Consider the following 19,569-nt stretch of genomic DNA (forward strand, 5'->3'; position numbering starts at 1 on the left):
CAGGTGGCCCGTCGGCCTCCTGCTCAAATGGAGCACATGCCCACGGGGCGAGCAGTGACCAGGGTCCGGCGGTTGGCGGCGAGCGCCGCTGGGGCAGCGCCGGGCGCCGGCGGCCATCGGTGCATGGGTGGTTCAGTGGTAGAATTCTCGCCTGCCACGCGGGAGGCCCGGGTTCGATTCCCGGCCCATGCAGCCGCAGCGTCCCCTTTTGGTTCCCGCAGCCCCACAGCGGAGCTGGGCTTCCCCGCTGCCACACTCAAGGCACCGGTCCTGCAACAGCTCGCTCACCACCGCACCTTCCGGCCCCTGTCCTTCCCACGCAGACGCCCCCACCCCACACACACCCGGGAGCCACGCCTCCAGGACCTGACACCTTGCGGGCTCAGCCACTCTTACGCCCAGACCCCTTCCTTGTCCTTGCTCTCGTCCTTACCCCGACCCCGCTTGTGTCACGCTTCTCGCTGTAAGGAACACCCCACACTGGCACCCGCACAGCCCAACCTCTTCACCTTTCGCCACGTTTCCAAGCTCTCTGCCTCACTCTGCCCGCACTGCGAAAGTTATACTATGTTTGCACAACCAGGAGCAAGGAAGTTGCCACCTCTGGGAGTGATACATCCCATTTTCCTGGAGAGTCCCCAAAGCGTCCACTTGCACGAGGAGTTCAAAAAGAAGTCCACACTATCATCGCAGACTGCACTCTAGATTCATGTTCTGACCCTCGACAGAAATACGTTTCCAACACCGGCCCGCTCCTCCACCACTACTGCCACCACCACCATCAGCACGACAAACACCACCCCCTCCCCTGAACCTCTGCTCCCACCAACAGCGTCAGCCCTCGGGACAGCACCACCGGCACCACCACCTCAGCCTCCACCCTACTCCCACAGACACCCCCATCCCACCCCCTATCTCCCCACTTTTCCCCCGATCCTTTCCAAATCCTACGTTGTCAAGGATCCTGCCCTTGCCTCTGTCCCGTTGCCCTCCTTTTTTCCCCCTTCGTCTTCGTCTCCTTTTCGTAGCAGTACGGTTGATTTACAATACTGGGTTACTTTCAGGTGTACAGCCAAGTGATTCAGTTATATGTCCTTTTCCAGGTTATTTTCCATTATACGTTATCACGACATATGAATACAGTTCCCTGTGCTGTACGGCAAATCCTTGTTGCTTCTGTGCTTTATGTATAGTATTTCCCCTCTGTTAATCGCAGCTCCGGATTCTTCCCTGCCCTACACTTTCCCCTTGGGTAACGAACAGTGTGTTTTCCATGTCTGTGAGTCCGTTGCTCTTTGGCACATACATCCGTTTGTAGTACGGTTTAGATTCCACATATCTTTGTGCTTCTCTGCCTGACTTACGTCGCTAAGTGGAGTATACTCTAGGTCCATCCTTATCGGTGCAAATGGCAATATCTCACTCTTTTGTATGGCTGAGTAATATTCCACAGTACATACGTACCACGTCTTCCTGTGCCAGCCACCGGTTGATGGGCACTTGGGTTTTGTCCATGTCTTGGCTGTGGCCCGTAGTGCTGCTGTGAACGTGGGGGTGCATGGATCTCTGCAAATGACAGTTTCTCTCCTTTGCCGATGTGTACCCACGATGGGGAGGGCTGGATCATATGGGAGCTCGTATTCCACCTATTTATTTAGTGTGTTGTTTTTATTTATGCATTTAATATTTACTTATTCATTTACTTATAAGAACTAGTAGCTGTAATTTTGGAAGAAAAGTTGATTAACGATATTGAGTTAGTTTCAGGTGCACAGCAAAGCGGATACTGTCTTCCATGTCTAATATTGTTTCAGATTGCTTTCCATTACAGTTTACTACAGGATATTGAATATCATTCCCGGTGTTATTCTGGAAATCCTTGTTGCTTATGTCTTTTATATGAAGTACGGTGTATCTGTTCATCGCAGCTCCTAATTTATGCCTCCACCCCTCCCGTTCTCCTCGGGGAACCATCAGTGTGTTTCCTATGTCTGTGAGTCTGTTTCTCTTTTGCACATACCTTCTTTTCTATTATGTTTTAGATTCCACGTATGTTTGTGCTTCTCTGTCAGACTTACTTCGCTAAGTGTAATGTTCTCTAGGACCATCCTTATTGTGGCAAATGGCAATATTTCGTTTTCTGAAATGGCTGAGTAATATTCCACAGTACATATATACCGCATCTTTTCCTGTCAGCCAACTGTTGATGGGCACATGGGTTTTTTCTATGTCTTGGCTGCGGCACACAGTGCTGCTGCAAACACGGGGGTGCGTGGATCTCTTCAAACAACAGTTTTTCTCTTTGGCGGATGTGTACCCACGACGGGGATTGCTGGATCATCTGATGGCTCATGTTTCTCCTGTTTATTTTGGTCGTTGTTTTTATTTATTTACTTACTTACTTACTTATAAGTACTAGTACTCGTGGTTTAAGAAGAAGAGTTGATTAACAATATTGAGTTAGTTTCAGGTGTACAGCAAGGGGGATACTGTTTTCCATGTCTAATATTGTTTCAGATTGATTTCCACTACAGGTTATTGCAGGATATTGACTATCACTCCCTGCGTTATTCTGGAAATCCTTGTTGCTTATCTCCTTTATATGAAGTACTGTGTATCTGTTCATCGAGCTCCTAATTTATCCCTCCACCCCTCCTTTTTACCTCGGGTAACCATCACTGTGTCTTCTAGGTCTGTGAGTCTGTTTCTGTTTTGCACATAGATTCATTGGTAGTACTTTTTAGATTCCACATATCTTTGTGCTTCTCTGTCGGACCTACTTCACTAAGTGTAATATTCTCTGGGAGCATTCTTGTTGCGGCAAATGGCAATATTTCATTCTTTTTTATTAATGGCTGAGTAATATCCCATAGTACATATATACCACCTCTTCTTGTACTAGCCACCCGTTGACGGGCACTTGGGTTTTTTCCCGTGTCTTGGCTACTGCAAATAGTGCCGCTGTGAACGTGGAGGTGCTTGTGCCTTTTTGCACTCTTGTTTCGTCATTGCCGGGTACGTACCCAGGAGTGGGATTGCTGGATCATAGGGGACCTCTCCTTTGGCCTCTTTCAACCTCAACCCCTCCTCCCCCCACCCCCGCCGCCACACACACCTGAGACCGGATGGTTTCTCCCGATGAGAGGTGATGTATATGTCTCTGGGGCAGTAGAATGCCCCCACCCCATTCGGACCCCGCCTAGCCCCTGAGGCGCGCTCCGTTTCTGCTCTTCTCTTGCCTGCCTCCTACCCACCGCCCCCAGTCCCAACCCACTGGTTAGCCTGACCACCTTGCCGCACAGCACACCAGTCTGGCGCGCTCACCCGCCACCCCACCGCGAAGGGGTCCTCTCCCACCGTCTTCCTCGCCCCACAGCCCACTCACACACCCCGCCCTTCCCCCCAGCCTGCCGGCTCGGACCCCTCTCCCCGCCACCTTCCCCTTGTATCCCAGGCCCGACTGTCACATGTCCTGCCCGGAAGTCTCACTTCCGCCAGTGCTCCTCAGACGCACTCCTACTCCAGGCCCACCCCGGCCCCTGATCTGACCCACCCGTACACACGTGCCGGGCCAGGTGCTGCCACCACCCCCAAGCTTCTGCTGAGCCCCTGCCTGAGTGGCCAGCCGCTCTCCCGGGCCAGGTCCCCGCCAGCCCAACACCTCCCGCTCCTGCCCGCGCTCCACCCAGACACCCCAGGCCCTTCCTCGCACCTCCCAGCACGCGGCCCACCGCCGCCCTCTCTCCATGGGGTCCTTCTGCTCCGTTCCCTAACCCGCGTGGGGTGGCCACCGACCGCGGCCACAAACACCTTCATCCCACACTGTCAGCCACCCCCACGGCACCGGCAAGGGCGTTCAGGAAACCTGCTGCGGTGGTGCGAAGCACTCGTCTGCCCACCGGTGCTCCTTTCCACAGGGGATCCGGCTTTGTTAGAAGGCACCGCGTGTGACACCGCCGTCGCCGTCGGCGCTGCCGCCGCTGTCGCCGTGGGGGAAAAGCAGTGCTGATGGAGAGTCCAGACACAGGCGGGGGCGTTTGCTCGTGGCCACGGCCACGGCGGCGAGAGGCGCGGCCCCGGCCACTCGTGTTTGGGGCTGAGGCAAGCGTCCGAAAAGGAAGACACGGGACGTCGAAGGCCTCGAGTGGGCGCGCGCCAGTGCGGCCAAAAGGTTTGGCCGGGGAGGGAGGGTGGAGGTTGCCTGGCAGGGCTTGGGCTGGAGGTGCAGGGCACCGGGCGGCTCTTGTCGGGGCGCCGAGGCCGCGGAGCAAGCGTGGCCTAAAAGTGGGATGTGGACGGTGGGAGGTAGAGAGGCAGAAGAAAGGCTTCCCTGACCGGGAATCGAACCCGGGCCGCGGCGGTGAGAGCGCCGAATCCTAACCACTAGACCACCAGGGAGCGTCAGGCTCTACCACTGCTCCTGCTGGACCCATAGCACCCGCTCGGCGCCACCTTGGCGCCAAGACCCGGCCTTTCCAAGTCCAGCCACGCGCCGCCCCTGGCAATCCACGTGTCCTACCGTCCTTCCTGCTTGCAGCGCCCTCAGAACACTGCGCGCCTGCTTCTCGCACACACAAGAAAAGCCGCTGGGGCCAGCTAGCTCCCTGCTCCCAGCTCTCCCTCACAGGCCCCCGGCCGGCCGGCCGCCCGTGGAGCTCGGTAAAAGGTCAGCCCGCTGCGTTGGCCGGGAATCGAACCCGGGTCAACTGCTTGGAAGGCAGCTATGCTCACCACTATACCACCAACGCTGCACAGCCCGGGCCGCCCCGAGACGCCGGCACCGGGCTCGCCCGAGCGCACTCTCGTCGCCGCCGCCTTCTCCTCCTTCTCCTCCTCCTCCTCCTCCTCCTCCTCCTCCTCCTTCTCTTCCTCCTCCTACTCCCCTTTCTCTTCCTCGTCCTCCTCCTCGTCCTCCTCCTCCTCCTCCTCCTCAGCCGCCGCCGCCGCCGCCGCCGCCGCTTGGAGCAGCCCTGCCCCGACGCCCCGCCGGCCGGCAGCTCTGTGACGTCACAGGCGCCACCAAGGCTCCCCGGCGCCCCACCCGCGCCAGCCCTACGAAGCTGCCCTCGGCCACCGGCCCGACCGCCTCAGGGGGGCGCTCTCGCTGCCTTGCTGCTCCAGGGCCCTCCGCTCCACGCCGCGGCCCGCCCCCGCCCCCGGGGCACGCGTCTTCCAGCCCCCGGCTCGCCAAAGCCCTTCTCCACCGGGCGCTGGGCCAGGCCACTCCCCGCACCGACAGGGGGACGGCACTCATCCGCCTCCCACCCGTCCCGGCAGCTGTGCACCTATGCCGCTGTGCATAGCTGCGCAGCTGTGCGTCGCGACGCAAGGAGCCCCCTGAGACAGCCACTTGGGGCGGGCCGCAATGTCATCGGGCGCTTGTGGGGTCCAGAGGAGGCCGTCGCTCGGCCCTGGCGACTGAGCGCCCGGCGAGGAGGAAGGGCTGGGTGGCTGGAGGGGGGCGAGGGTGGGCAGGCTGGGCACGCGCTGGCGCCCTGCGCCTCGCTGGAGGGCGGAGGGCGGAGGGAGGAGAAGAAGGGCCCTTGGGAGCCAGGCGGCAGGACAGAGAGCGGCGCCAGCCACCAAAAGAGGGCGTGTTGCCTCCCCGTCGGGGAATCGAACCCCGGTCTCCCGCGTGACAGGCGGGGATACTCACCACTATACTAACGAGGACGGCGGCCACCGCCCCCGCGCCCGGCCGCTCTCGGGCTGCCTGCCGACGCCTCCCCCTGCCCTCCGGCCCCCTGCCCACCACGGGCGCCCGGCTCGTGCCCGACCCGACCCGACCCAACGCCACACCAACCGCGTCCTCCAAAGCAGCAGCCCCCGACCCCGACAGGGACCCGGACCCGCGTGGCCCTGAAAACTCCGAGTGCGCGCTGCCTACTGCCTCCGACGCGGGGATCGCGCCGGGTGGAGGGGGCCCGAGACGGAAAGCAAGGCTGCGAGGAGGGGGTGGGCGCGCGCCGGGCCATGGCCGGCGAGGAGACGCGCGGGTGGGGGTCGGCGGCAGGGGCTGGCCCGACGCGGCCCGGCTGCGTCCGGGGCCAGGGGTGGGCGAGGGCGCCACCGCGGCGCAGCCAGGCGCGTCGTCTGGCCGTGCTCCCCGTCGGCCGCCGCGCGCCCGTTCTGTCGCTCACCCAGACGGCCGCGCGCCTGGCGCGGAGCACCGCGCCCCGCCAAGGGCACCGGGGTTCGCGTCGCGTCGGGTCCCAGCCAGCCCAGCGGCCACGCGCACGCCCAGGCCCGCCGTCAGGATGGCCGAGCGGTCTAAGGCGCTGCGTTCAGGTCGCAGTCTCCCCTGGAGGCGTGGGTTCGAATCCCACTCCTGACAAGCCAGCCTTTTGGCCCGCCCGACAAACGCACCCGGCCCTATGGCAGCGCTTTACTGCCTTCCAGTCCGTTCGCGCCCTGCACTCTTGCGGCCTCTCCAAACTCCGGCCCGGACATCCACGCCTCTCAGACGCGGGACCTTCTCAGCCACGGCCGCGGGCCTGGCAGAAACGGCGCACTAGGAACCCTCCGGCGACTGGCTTTCCGGACAAACGCCCTCCCCAGGGGCCAGCTCCTAAGCCCCCTCCTACCTGCACCCCCACCAGAAAAACCTTCAGTCCTTCGCAGCCCATCTTTCCTCACCTGCTTGCGGCTGCTGCTGCTGCTGCTGGTTTTCCTGCCTGCCTGCCTGCCTGCCTGCCTGCCTGCCTGCCTGCCTTCGTCCCTCCCTCCCACTCCCACTCCCACGCTCCACCCCGCCCCCACCGCCACACGCAGAACGGCCGCGTGTGGAAAGCCCGTCCACGCCTGGCCCGCCCTCCGACTTCGGCCCGGTGAACAGCGGACTCGCTCTCACAGCCTTTCTTCCACTTCCGCCACCAGCAGCTCTCCCTCTTTCCAACATCCTGTCCTTCCCACCAGCCCCAACGGCCCGCCTGCCCATTCCATTCCCTCCACAGCCACACCGTCTTGCCGGCCTGTGGTGCGTGCCCTCGGTGCTTTTTCGCCTTGGGACCTTGGCCGGACCACACCTGCCTACCTGCCTGCCTGCCTGCCTGCCTGCCTGCCTGCCTGCCGGGCCGCGTGCAGCCCAGCCTCCTGCTGGCCAGCCAACAGGGGGCCCTCCCTGCACGGGGCCTGGCGCAGGAGTCGCTCCCGGGAACGGTGCTCCAGTGAGTAGTGAGCGGAAGCCCTGGATGCCCTGTCACCCACCACAGACGTCCGGCCCCCAGCCCGGGCCACCCACCTCGGCGCCACAGCGCAAGTCCCTCGGGGAAGCCGCTGCTCCGGCCGGACCCAACCACACCCTGGCGCGCTCCCTCCCTCACCGGGCTGTCCGCGAGCCAGCAGCCAGTCTGCCCAAGTGCTTCTCCTCACAACCAACGCAGCAGAGCGGGACCCCGCGGGAGAGGGGTGGGCCAGAGCGCAGAAGCGAGGCTCAGACACCTTTGGTCTTGTGGCCTGAGCGCCGCTCGGCGACGGCGGCGGCGGCGGCGGCGGCGGCGGCGGCGGTGCCCGGTGTCCATCTCCCACGCTCGCGGTCCCTGCACAGCCCCGAGCTCCGATCCCTGCCCCCGCCCGCCCTCGCACGCCCCGCACCAGCAAGAAAGCCAGCCGCCAGAGGGGCTGTGCGTCGGGGCCGGGCGGCTGCTGAGAGGAACGTCGGCGCTCAGCCGCAGCGGCCACGCCTCGCCTGCCCTGACTGGGATTCGGGCGCGGGCCAGGCCGCTTCGGCTCCTGGCTTCCTCTGGCGACACCGACAGTCTCGCGGCGGCCGTGGACGGCAGAGAAAGCGCGGGACGGGCCGAGCACGCCTGCGTCCCTCCGTCCCTCGTCCCTCGGTGCTTCCGACCGCCTCGCGCCCTGGGGTCGCCAGCGTGCCCGGAGCCTCTCATTCAGGTGGCCCGTCGGCCTCCTGCTCAAATGGAGCACATGCCCACGGGGCGAGCAGTGACCAGGGTCCGGCGGTTGGCGGCGAGCGCCGCTGGGGCAGCGCCGGGCGCCGGCGGCCATCGGTGCATGGGTGGTTCAGTGGTAGAATTCTCGCCTGCCACGCGGGAGGCCCGGGTTCGATTCCCGGCCCATGCAGCCGCAGCGTCCCCTTTTGGTTCCCGCAGCCCCACAGCGGAGCTGGGCTTCCCCGCTGCCACACTCAAGGCACCGGTCCTGCAACAGCTCGCTCACCACCGCACCTTCCGGCCCCTGTCCTTCCCACGCAGACGCCCCCACCCCACACACACCCGGGAGCCACGCCTCCAGGACCTGACACCTTGCGGGCTCAGCCACTCTTACGCCCAGACCCCTTCCTTGTCCTTGCTCTCGTCCTTACCCCGACCCCGCTTGTGTCACGCTTCTCGCTGTAAGGAACACCCCACACTGGCACCCGCACAGCCCAACCTCTTCACCTTTCGCCACGTTTCCAAGCTCTCTGCCTCACTCTGCCCGCACTGCGAAAGTTATACTATGTTTGCACAACCAGGAGCAAGGAAGTTGCCACCTCTGGGAGTGATACATCCCATTTTCCTGGAGAGTCCCCAAAGCGTCCACTTGCACGAGGAGTTCAAAAAGAAGTCCACACTATCATCGCAGACTGCACTCTAGATTCATGTTCTGACCCTCGACAGAAATACGTTTCCAACACCGGCCCGCTCCTCCACCACTACTGCCACCACCACCATCAGCACGACAAACACCACCCCCTCCCCTGAACCTCTGCTCCCACCAACAGCGTCAGCCCTCGGGACAGCACCACCGGCACCACCACCTCAGCCTCCACCCTACTCCCACAGACACCCCCATCCCACCCCCTATCTCCCCACTTTTCCCCCGATCCTTTCCAAATCCTACGTTGTCAAGGATCCTGCCCTTGCCTCTGTCCCGTTGCCCTCCTTTTTTCCCCCTTCGTCTTCGTCTCCTTTTCGTAGCAGTACGGTTGATTTACAATACTGGGTTACTTTCAGGTGTACAGCCAAGTGATTCAGTTATATGTCCTTTTCCAGGTTATTTTCCATTATACGTTATCACGACATATGAATACAGTTCCCTGTGCTGTACGGCAAATCCTTGTTGCTTCTGTGCTTTATGTATAGTATTTCCCCTCTGTTAATCGCAGCTCCGGATTCTTCCCTGCCCTACACTTTCCCCTTGGGTAACGAACAGTGTGTTTTCCATGTCTGTGAGTCCGTTGCTCTTTGGCACATACATCCGTTTGTAGTACGGTTTAGATTCCACATATCTTTGTGCTTCTCTGCCTGACTTACGTCGCTAAGTGGAGTATACTCTAGGTCCATCCTTATCGGTGCAAATGGCAATATCTCACTCTTTTGTATGGCTGAGTAATATTCCACAGTACATACGTACCACGTCTTCCTGTGCCAGCCACCGGTTGATGGGCACTTGGGTTTTGTCCATGTCTTGGCTGTGGCCCGTAGTGCTGCTGTGAACGTGGGGGTGCATGGATCTCTGCAAATGACAGTTTCTCTCCTTTGCCGATGTGTACCCACGATGGGGAGGGCTGGATCATATGGGAGCTCGTATTCCACCTATTTATTTAGTGTGTTGTTTTTATTTATGCATTTAATATTTACTTATTCATTTACTTATAAGAACTAGTAGCTGTAATTTTGGAAGAAAAGTTGATTAACGATATTGAGTTAGTTTCAGGTGCACAGCAAAGCGGATACTGTCTTCCATGTCTAATATTGTTTCAGATTGCTTTCCATTACAGTTTACTACAGGATATTGAATATCATTCCCGGTGTTATTCTGGAAATCCTTGTTGCTTATGTCTTTTATATGAAGTACGGTGTATCTGTTCATCGCAGCTCCTAATTTATGCCTCCACCCCTCCCGTTCTCCTCGGGGAACCATCAGTGTGTTTCCTATGTCTGTGAGTCTGTTTCTCTTTTGCACATACCTTCTTTTCTATTATGTTTTAGATTCCACGTATGTTTGTGCTTCTCTGTCAGACTTACTTCGCTAAGTGTAATGTTCTCTAGGACCATCCTTATTGTGGCAAATGGCAATATTTCGTTTTCTGAAATGGCTGAGTAATATTCCACAGTACATATATACCGCATCTTTTCCTGTCAGCCAACTGTTGATGGGCACATGGGTTTTTTCTATGTCTTGGCTGCGGCACACAGTGCTGCTGCAAACACGGGGGTGCGTGGATCTCTTCAAACAACAGTTTTTCTCTTTGGCGGATGTGTACCCACGACGGGGATTGCTGGATCATCTGATGGCTCATGTTTCTCCTGTTTATTTTGGTCGTTGTTTTTATTTATTTACTTACTTACTTACTTATAAGTACTAGTACTCGTGGTTTAAGAAGAAGAGTTGATTAACAATATTGAGTTAGTTTCAGGTGTACAGCAAGGGGGATACTGTTTTCCATGTCTAATATTGTTTCAGATTGATTTCCACTACAGGTTATTGCAGGATATTGACTATCACTCCCTGCGTTATTCTGGAAATCCTTGTTGCTTATCTCCTTTATATGAAGTACTGTGTATCTGTTCATCGAGCTCCTAATTTATCCCTCCACCCCTCCTTTTTACCTCGGGTAACCATCACTGTGTCTTCTAGGTCTGTGAGTCTGTTTCTGTTTTGCACATAGATTCATTGGTAGTACTTTTTAGATTCCACATATCTTTGTGCTTCTCTGTCGGACCTACTTCACTAAGTGTAATATTCTCTGGGAGCATTCTTGTTGCGGCAAATGGCAATATTTCATTCTTTTTTATTAATGGCTGAGTAATATCCCATAGTACATATATACCACCTCTTCTTGTACTAGCCACCCGTTGACGGGCACTTGGGTTTTTTCCCGTGTCTTGGCTACTGCAAATAGTGCCGCTGTGAACGTGGAGGTGCTTGTGCCTTTTTGCACTCTTGTTTCATCATTGCCGGGTACGTACCCAGGAGTGGGATTGCTGGATCATAGGGGACCTCTCCTTTGGCCTCTTTCAACCTCAACCCCTCCTCCCCCCACCCCCGCCGCCACACACACCTGAGACCGGATGGTTTCTCCCGATGAGAGGTGATGTATATGTCTCTGGGGCAGTAGAATGCCCCCACCCCATTCGGACCCCGCCTAGCCCCTGAGGCGCGCTCCGTTTCTGCTCTTCTCTTGCCTGCCTCCTACCCACCGCCCCCAGTCCCAACCCACTGGTTAGCCTGACCACCTTGCCGCACAGCACACCAGTCTGGCGCGCTCACCCGCCACCCCACCGCGAAGGGGTCCTCTCCCACCGTCTTCCTCGCCCCACAGCCCACTCACACACCCCGCCCTTCCCCCCAGCCTGCCGGCTCGGACCCCTCTCCCCGCCACCTTCCCCTTGTATCCCAGGCCCGACTGTCACATGTCCTGCCCGGAAGTCTCACTTCCGCCAGTGCTCCTCAGACGCACTCCTACTCCAGGCCCACCCCGGCCCCTGATCTGACCCACCCGTACACACGTGCCGGGCCAGGTGCTGCCACCACCCCCAAGCTTCTGCTGAGCCCCTGCCTGAGTGGCCAGCCGCTCTCCCGGGCCAGGTCCCCGCCAGCCCAACACCTCCCGCTCCTGCCCGCGCTCCACCCAGACACCCCAGGCCCTTCCTCGCACCTCCCAGCACGCGGCCCACCGCCGCCCTCTCTCCATGGGGTCCTTCTGCTCCGTTCCCTAACCCGCGTGGGGTGGCCACCGACCGCGGCCACAAACACCTTCATCCCACACTGTCAGCCACCCCCACGGCACCGGCAAGGGCGTTCAGGAAACCTGCTGCGGTGGTGCGAAGCACCCGTCTGCCCACCGGTGCTCCTTTCCACAGGGGATCCGGCTTTGTTAGAAGGCACCGCGTGTGACACCGCCGTCGCCGTCGGCGCTGCCGCCGCTGTCGCCGTGGGGGAAAAGCAGTGCTGATGGAGAGTCCAGACACAGGCGGGGGCGTTTGCTCGTGGCCACGGCCACGGCGGCGAGAGGCGCGGCCCCGGCCACTCGTGTTTGGGGCTGAGGCAAGCGTCCGAAAAGGAAGACACGGGACGTCGAAGGCCTCGAGTGGGCGCGCGCCAGTGCGGCCAAAAGGTTTGGCCGGGGAGGGAGGGTGGAGGTTGCCTGGCAGGGCTTGGGCTGGAGGTGCAGGGCACCGGGCGGCTCTTGTCGGGGCGCCGAGGCCGCGGAGCAAGCGTGGCCTAAAAGTGGGATGTGGACGGTGGGAGGTAGAGAGGCAGAAGAAAGGCTTCCCTGACCGGGAATCGAACCCGGGCCGCGGCGGTGAGAGCGCCGAATCCTAACCACTAGACCACCAGGGAGCGTCAGGCTCTACCACTGCTCCTGCTGGACCCATAGCACCCGCTCGGCGCCACCTTGGCGCCAAGACCCGGCCTTTCCAAGTCCAGCCACGCGCCGCCCCTGGCAATCCACGTGTCCTACCGTCCTTCCTGCTTGCAGCGCCCTCAGAACACTGCGCGCCTGCTTCTCGCACACACAAGAAAAGCCGCTGGGGCCAGCTAGCTCCCTGCTCCCAGCTCTCCCTCACAGGCCCCCGGCCGGCCGGCCGCCCGTGGAGCTCGGTAAAAGGTCAGCCCGCTGCGTTGGCCGGGAATCGAACCCGGGTCAACTGCTTGGAAGGCAGCTATGCTCACCACTATACCACCAACGCTGCACAGCCCGGGCCGCCCCGAGACGCCGGCACCGGGCTCGCCCGAGCGCACTCTCGTCGCCGCCGCCTTCTCCTCCTTCTCCTCCTCCTCCTCCTCCTCCTCCTCCTCCTCCTTCTCTTCCTCCTCCTACTCCCCTTTCTCTTCCTCGTCCTCCTCCTCGTCCTCCTCCTCCTCCTCCTCCTCAGCCGCCGCCGCCGCCGCCGCCGCCGCTTGGAGCAGCCCTGCCCCGACGCCCCGCCGGCCGGCAGCTCTGTGACGTCACAGGCGCCACCAAGGCTCCCCGGCGCCCCACCCGCGCCAGCCCTACGAAGCTGCCCTCGGCCACCGGCCCGACCGCCTCAGGGGGGCGCTCTCGCTGCCTTGCTGCTCCAGGGCCCTCCGCTCCACGCCGCGGCCCGCCCCCGCCCCCGGGGCACGCGTCTTCCAGCCCCCGGCTCGCCAAAGCCCTTCTCCACCGGGCGCTGGGCCAGGCCACTCCCCGCACCGACAGGGGGACGGCACTCATCCGCCTCCCACCCGTCCCGGCAGCTGTGCACCTATGCCGCTGTGCATAGCTGCGCAGCTGTGCGTCGCGACGCAAGGAGCCCCCTGAGACAGCCACTTGGGGCGGGCCGCAATGTCATCGGGCGCTTGTGGGGTCCAGAGGAGGCCGTCGCTCGGCCCTGGCGACTGAGCGCCCGGCGAGGAGGAAGGGCTGGGTGGCTGGAGGGGGGCGAGGGTGGGCAGGCTGGGCACGCGCTGGCGCCCTGCGCCTCGCTGGAGGGCGGAGGGCGGAGGGAGGAGAAGAAGGGCCCTTGGGAGCCAGGCGGCAGGACAGAGAGCGGCGCCAGCCACCAAAAGAGGGCGTGTTGCCTCCCCGTCGGGGAATCGAACCCCGGTCTCCCGCGTGACAGGCGGGGATACTCACCACTATACTAACGAGGACGGCGGCCACCGCCCCCGCGCCCGGCCGCTCTCGGGCTGCCTGCCGACGCCTCCCCCTGCCCTCCGGCCCCCTGCCCACCACGGGCGCCCGGCTCGTGCCCGACCCGACCCGACCCAACGCCACACCAACCGCGTCCTCCAAAGCAGCAGCCCCCGACCCCGACAGGGACCCGGACCCGCGTGGCCCTGAAAACTCCGAGTGCGCGCTGCCTACTGCCTCCGACGCGGGGATCGCGCCGGGTGGAGGGGGCCCGAGACGGAAAGCAAGGCTGCGAGGAGGGGGTGGGCGCGCGCCGGGCCATGGCCGGCGAGGAGACGCGCGGGTGGGGGTCGGCGGCAGGGGCTGGCCCGACGCGGCCCGGCTGCGTCCGGGGCCAGGGGTGGGCGAGGGCGCCACCGCGGCGCAGCCAGGCGCGTCGTCTGGCCGTGCTCCCCGTCGGCCGCCGCGCGCCCGTTCTGTCGCTCACCCAGACGGCCGCGCGCCTGGCGCGGAGCACCGCGCCCCGCCAAGGGCACCGGGGTTCGCGTCGCGTCGGGTCCCAGCCAGCCCAGCGGCCACGCGCACGCCCAGGCCCGCCGTCAGGATGGCCGAGCGGTCTAAGGCGCTGCGTTCAGGTCGCAGTCTCCCCTGGAGGCGTGGGTTCGAATCCCACTCCTGACAAGCCAGCCTTTTGGCCCGCCCGACAAACGCACCCGGCCCTATGGCAGCGCTTTACTGCCTTCCAGTCCGTTCGCGCCCTGCACTCTTGCGGCCTCTCCAAACTCCGGCCCGGACATCCACGCCTCTCAGACGCGGGACCTTCTCAGCCACGGCCGCGGGCCTGGCAGAAACGGCGCACTAGGAACCCTCCGGCGACTGGCTTTCCGGACAAACGCCCTCCCCAGGGGCCAGCTCCTAAGCCCCCTCCTACCTGCACCCCCACCAGAAAAACCTTCAGTCCTTCGCAGCCCATCTTTCCTCACCTGCTTGCGGCTGCTGCTGCTGCTGCTGGTTTTCCTGCCTGCCTGCCTGCCTGCCTGCCTGCCTGCCTGCCTGCCTTCGTCCCTCCCTCCCACTCCCACTCCCACGCTCCACCCCGCCCCCACCGCCACACGCAGAACGGCCGCGTGTGGAAAGCCCGTCCACGCCTGGCCCGCCCTCCGACTTCGGCCCGGTGAACAGCGGACTCGCTCTCACAGCCTTTCTTCCACTTCCGCCACCAGCAGCTCTCCCTCTTTCCAACATCCTGTCCTTCCCGCCAGCCCCAACGGCCCGCCTGCCCATTCCATTCCCTCCACAGCCACACCGTCTTGCCGGCCTGTGGTGCGTGCCCTCGGTGCTTTTTCGCCTTGGGACCTTGGCCGGACCACACCTGCCTACCTGCCTGCCTGCCTGCCTGCCTGCCTGCCTGCCTGCCTGCCGGGCCGCGTGCAGCCCAGCCTCCTGCTGGCCAGCCAACAGGGGGCCCTCCCTGCACGGGGCCTGGCGCAGGAGTCGCTCCCGGGAACGGTGCTCCAGTGAGTAGTGAGCGGAAGCCCTGGATGCCCTGTCACCCACCACAGACGTCCGGCCCCCAGCCCGGGCCACCCACCTCGGCGCCACAGCGCAAGTCCCTCGGGGAAGCCGCTGCTCCGGCCGGACCCAACCACACCCTGGCGCGCTCCCTCCCTCACCGGGCTGTCCGCGAGCCAGCAGCCAGTCTGCCCAAGTGCTTCTCCTCACAACCAACGCAGCAGAGCGGGACCCCGCGGGAGAGGGGTGGGCCAGAGCGCAGAAGCGAGGCTCAGACACCTTTGGTCTTGTGGCCTGAGCGCCGCTCGGCGACGGCGGCGGCGGCGGCGGCGGCGGCGGCGGCGGTGCCCGGTGTCCATCTCCCACGCTCGCGGTCCCTGCACAGCCCCGAGCTCCGATCCCTGCCCCCGCCCGCCCTCGCACGCCCCGCACCAGCAAGAAAGCCAGCCGCCAGAGGGGCTGTGCGTCGGGGCCGGGCGGCTGCTGAGAGGAACGTCGGCGCTCAGCCGCAGCGGCCACGCCTCGCCTGCCCTGACTGGGATTCGGGCGCGGGCCAGGCCGCTTCGGCTCCTGGCTTCCTCTGGCGACACCGACAGTCTCGCGGCGGCCGTGGACGGCAGAGAAAGCGCGGGACGGGCCGAGCACGCCTGCGTCCCTCCGTCCCTCGTCCCTCGGTGCTTCCGACCGCCTCGCGCCCTGGGGTCGCCAGCGTGCCCGGAGCCTCTCATTCAGGTGGCCCGTCGGCCTCCTGCTCAAATGGAGCACATGCCCACGGGGCGAGCAGTGACCAGGGTCCGGCGGTTGGCGGCGAGCGCCGCTGGGGCAGCGCCGGGCGCCGGCGGCCATCGGTGCATGGGTGGTTCAGTGGTAGAATTCTCGCCTGCCACGCGGGAGGCCCGGGTTCGATTCCCGGCCCATGCAGCCGCAGCGTCCCCTTTTGGTTCCCGCAGCCCCACAGCGGAGCTGGGCTTCCCCGCTGCCACACTCAAGGCACCGGTCCTGCAACAGCTCGCTCACCACCGCACCTTCCGGCCCCTGTCCTTCCCACGCAGACGCCCCCACCCCACACACACCCGGGAGCCACGCCTCCAGGACCTGACACCTTGCGGGCTCAGCCACTCTTACGCCCAGACCCCTTCCTTGTCCTTGCTCTCGTCCTTACCCCGACCCCGCTTGTGTCACGCTTCTCGCTGTAAGGAACACCCCACACTGGCACCCGCACAGCCCAACCTCTTCACCTTTCGCCACGTTTCCAAGCTCTCTGCCTCACTCTGCCCGCACTGCGAAAGTTATACTATGTTTGCACAACCAGGAGCAAGGAAGTTGCCACCTCTGGGAGTGATACATCCCATTTTCCTGGAGAGTCCCCAAAGCGTCCACTTGCACGAGGAGTTCAAAAAGAAGTCCACACTATCATCGCAGACTGCACTCTAGATTCATGTTCTGACCCTCGACAGAAATACGTTTCCAACACCGGCCCGCTCCTCCACCACTACTGCCACCACCACCATCAGCACGACAAACACCACCCCCTCCCCTGAACCTCTGCTCCCACCAACAGCGTCAGCCCTCGGGACAGCACCACCGGCACCACCACCTCAGCCTCCACCCTACTCCCACAGACACCCCCATCCCACCCCCTATCTCCCCACTTTTCCCCCGATCCTTTCCAAATCCTACGTTGTCAAGGATCCTGCCCTTGCCTCTGTCCCGTTGCCCTCCTTTTTTCCCCCTTCGTCTTCGTCTCCTTTTCGTAGCAGTACGGTTGATTTACAATACTGGGTTACTTTCAGGTGTACAGCCAAGTGATTCAGTTATATGTCCTTTTCCAGGTTATTTTCCATTATACGTTATCACGACATATGAATACAGTTCCCTGTGCTGTACGGCAAATCCTTGTTGCTTCTGTGCTTTATGTATAGTATTTCCCCTCTGTTAATCGCAGCTCCGGATTCTTCCCTGCCCTACACTTTCCCCTTGGGTAACGAACAGTGTGTTTTCCATGTCTGTGAGTCCGTTGCTCTTTGGCACATACATCCGTTTGTAGTACGGTTTAGATTCCACATATCTTTGTGCTTCTCTGCCTGACTTACGTCGCTAAGTGGAGTATACTCTAGGTCCATCCTTATCGGTGCAAATGGCAATATCTCACTCTTTTGTATGGCTGAGTAATATTCCACAGTACATACGTACCACGTCTTCCTGTGCCAGCCATCGGTTGATGGGCACTTGGGTTTTGTCCATGTCTTGGCTGTGGCCCGTAGTGCTGCTGTGAACGTGGGGGTGCATGGATCTCTGCAAATGACAGTTTCTCTCCTTTGCCGATGTGTACCCACGATGGGGAGGGCTGGATCATATGGGAGCTCGTATTCCACCTATTTATTTAGTGTGTTGTTTTTATTTATGCATTTAATATTTACTTATTCATTTACTTATAAGAACTAGTAGCTGTAATTTTGGAAGAAAAGTTGATTAACGATATTGAGTTAGTTTCAGGTGCACAGCAAAGCGGATACTGTCTTCCATGTCTAATATTGTTTCAGATTGCTTTCCATTACAGTTTACTACAGGATATTGAATATCATTCCCGGTGTTATTCTGGAAATCCTTGTTGCTTATGTCTTTTATATGAAGTACGGTGTATCTGTTCATCGCAGCTCCTAATTTATGCCTCCACCCCTCCCGTTTCTCATCAGGGGAACCATCAGTGTGTTTCCTATGTCTGTGAGTCTGTTTCTCTTTGCACATACCTTCTTTTCTATTATGTTTTAGATTCCACGTATGTTTGTGCTTCTCTGTCAGACTTACTTCGCTAAGTGTAATGTTCTCTAGGACCATCCTTATTGTGGCAAATGGCAATATTTCGTTTTCTGAAATGGCTGAGTAATATTCCACAGTACATATATACCGCATCTTTCCTGTCAGCCAACTGTTGATGGGCACATGGGTTTTTTTCTATGTCTTGGCTGCGGCACACAGTGCTGCTGCAAACACGGGGGTGCGTGGATCTCTTCAAACAACAGTTTTTCTCTTTGGCGGATGTGTACCCACGACGGGATTGCTGGATCATCTGATGGCTCATGTTTCTCCTGTTTATTTTGGTCGTTGTTTTTATTTATTTACTTACTTACTTACTTATAAGTACTAGTACTCGTGGTTTAAGAAGAAGAGTTGATTAACAATATTGAGTTGTTTCAGGTGTACAGCAAGGGGGATACTGTTTTTCCATGTCTAATATTGTTCAGATTGATTTCCACTACAGGTTATTGCAGGATATTGACTATCACTCCCTGCGTTATTCTGGAAATCCTTGTTGCTTATCTCCTTTATATGAAGTACTGTGTATCTGTTCATCGAGCTCTAATTTATCCTCCACCCTCCTTTTTACCTCGGGTAACCATCACTGTGTCTTCTAGGTCTGTGAGTCTGTTTCTGTTTTGCACATAGATTCATTGGTAGTACTTTTTAGATTCCACATATCTTTGTGCTTCTCTGTCGGACCTACTTCACTAAGTGTAATATTCTCTGGAGCATTCTTGTTGCGGCAAATGGCAATATTTCATTCTTTTTTATTAATGGCTGAGTAATATCCCATAGTACATATATACCACCTCTTCTTGTACTAGCCACCCGTTGACGGGCACTTGGGTTTTTTCCCGTGTCTTGGCTACTGCAAATAGTGCCGCTGTGAACGTGGAGGTGCTTGTGCCTTTTTGCACTCTTGTTTTCGTCATTGCCGGGTACGTACCCAGGAGTGGGATTGCTGGATCATAGGGGACCTCTCCTTTGGCCTCTTTCAACCTCAACCCCTCCTCCCCCCACCCCCGCCGCCACACACACCTGAGACCGGATGGTTTCTCCCGATGAGAGGTGATGTATATGTCTCTGGGGCAGTAGAATGCCCCCACCCCATTCGGACCCCGCCTAGCCCCTGAGGCGCGCTCCGTTTCTGCTCTTCTCTTGCCTGCCTCCTACCACCGCCCCCAGTCCCAACCCACTGGTTAGCCTGACCACCTTGCCGCACAGCACACCAGTCTGGCGCGCTCACCCCGCCACCCCACCGCGAAGGGGTCCTCTCCACCGTCTTCCTCGCCCCACAGCCCACTCACACACCCCGCCCTTCCCCCAGCCTGCCGGCTCGGACCCCTCTCCCCGCCACCTTCCCCTTGTATCCAGGCCCGACTGTCACATGTCCTGCCCGGAAGTCTCACTTCCGCCAGTGCTCCTCAGACGCACTCCTACTCCAGGCCCACCCCGGCCCCTGATCTGACCCACCTGTACACACGTGCCGGGCCAGGTGCTGCCACCACCCCCAAGCTTCTGCTGAGCCCCTGCCTGAGTGGCCAGCCGCTCTCCCGGGCCAGGTCCCCGCCAGCCAACACTCCGCTCCTGCCCGCGCTCCACCCAGACACCACCAGGCCCTTCCTCGCACCTCCCAGCACGCGGCCCACCGCCGCCCTCTCTCCATGGGGTCCTTCTGCCTCCGTTCCCTAACCCGCGTGGGGTGGCCACCG

At 60.6% G+C, this 19,569-nt stretch overlaps 10 non-coding genes across 10 annotated transcripts; 5 read left to right on the forward strand and 5 right to left on the reverse strand.

The window, feature by feature from the left end:
• Positions 1 to 121: 121 nt before the first annotated feature.
• On the forward strand, positions 122 to 192 carry TRNAG-GCC (transfer RNA glycine (anticodon GCC)). The gene has a single exon. It is a non-coding gene; the product is annotated as a tRNA-Gly (tRNA).
• Positions 193 to 4,326: 4,134 nt separating this feature from the next.
• On the reverse strand, positions 4,327 to 4,398 carry TRNAE-CUC (transfer RNA glutamic acid (anticodon CUC)). Its single transcript has one exon. It is a non-coding gene; the product is annotated as a tRNA-Glu (tRNA).
• A 278-nt stretch (positions 4,399 to 4,676) lies between these two features.
• On the reverse strand, positions 4,677 to 4,748 carry TRNAG-UCC (transfer RNA glycine (anticodon UCC)). The gene has a single exon. It is a non-coding gene; the product is annotated as a tRNA-Gly (tRNA).
• Positions 4,749 to 5,601: 853 nt separating this feature from the next.
• TRNAD-GUC (transfer RNA aspartic acid (anticodon GUC)) lies at positions 5,602 to 5,673 on the reverse strand. Its single transcript has one exon. It is a non-coding gene; the product is annotated as a tRNA-Asp (tRNA).
• A 578-nt stretch (positions 5,674 to 6,251) lies between these two features.
• On the forward strand, positions 6,252 to 6,334 carry TRNAL-CAG (transfer RNA leucine (anticodon CAG)). Its single transcript has one exon. It is a non-coding gene; the product is annotated as a tRNA-Leu (tRNA).
• Positions 6,335 to 8,011: 1,677 nt separating this feature from the next.
• TRNAG-GCC (transfer RNA glycine (anticodon GCC)) lies at positions 8,012 to 8,082 on the forward strand. Its single transcript has one exon. It is a non-coding gene; the product is annotated as a tRNA-Gly (tRNA).
• A 4,484-nt stretch (positions 8,083 to 12,566) lies between these two features.
• TRNAG-UCC (transfer RNA glycine (anticodon UCC)) lies at positions 12,567 to 12,638 on the reverse strand. The gene has a single exon. It is a non-coding gene; the product is annotated as a tRNA-Gly (tRNA).
• An 853-nt stretch (positions 12,639 to 13,491) lies between these two features.
• TRNAD-GUC (transfer RNA aspartic acid (anticodon GUC)) lies at positions 13,492 to 13,563 on the reverse strand. The gene has a single exon. It is a non-coding gene; the product is annotated as a tRNA-Asp (tRNA).
• A 578-nt stretch (positions 13,564 to 14,141) lies between these two features.
• On the forward strand, positions 14,142 to 14,224 carry TRNAL-CAG (transfer RNA leucine (anticodon CAG)). The gene has a single exon. It is a non-coding gene; the product is annotated as a tRNA-Leu (tRNA).
• A 1,681-nt stretch (positions 14,225 to 15,905) lies between these two features.
• On the forward strand, positions 15,906 to 15,976 carry TRNAG-GCC (transfer RNA glycine (anticodon GCC)). The gene has a single exon. It is a non-coding gene; the product is annotated as a tRNA-Gly (tRNA).
• Positions 15,977 to 19,569: the final 3,593 nt, after the last annotated feature.

The sequence above is a fragment of the Eubalaena glacialis genome, unplaced genomic scaffold (assembly GCF_028564815.1).
Source record: "Eubalaena glacialis isolate mEubGla1 unplaced genomic scaffold, mEubGla1.1.hap2.+ XY scaffold_870, whole genome shotgun sequence".
NCBI classification, from domain to species: Eukaryota; Metazoa; Chordata; class Mammalia; order Artiodactyla; family Balaenidae; genus Eubalaena; species Eubalaena glacialis.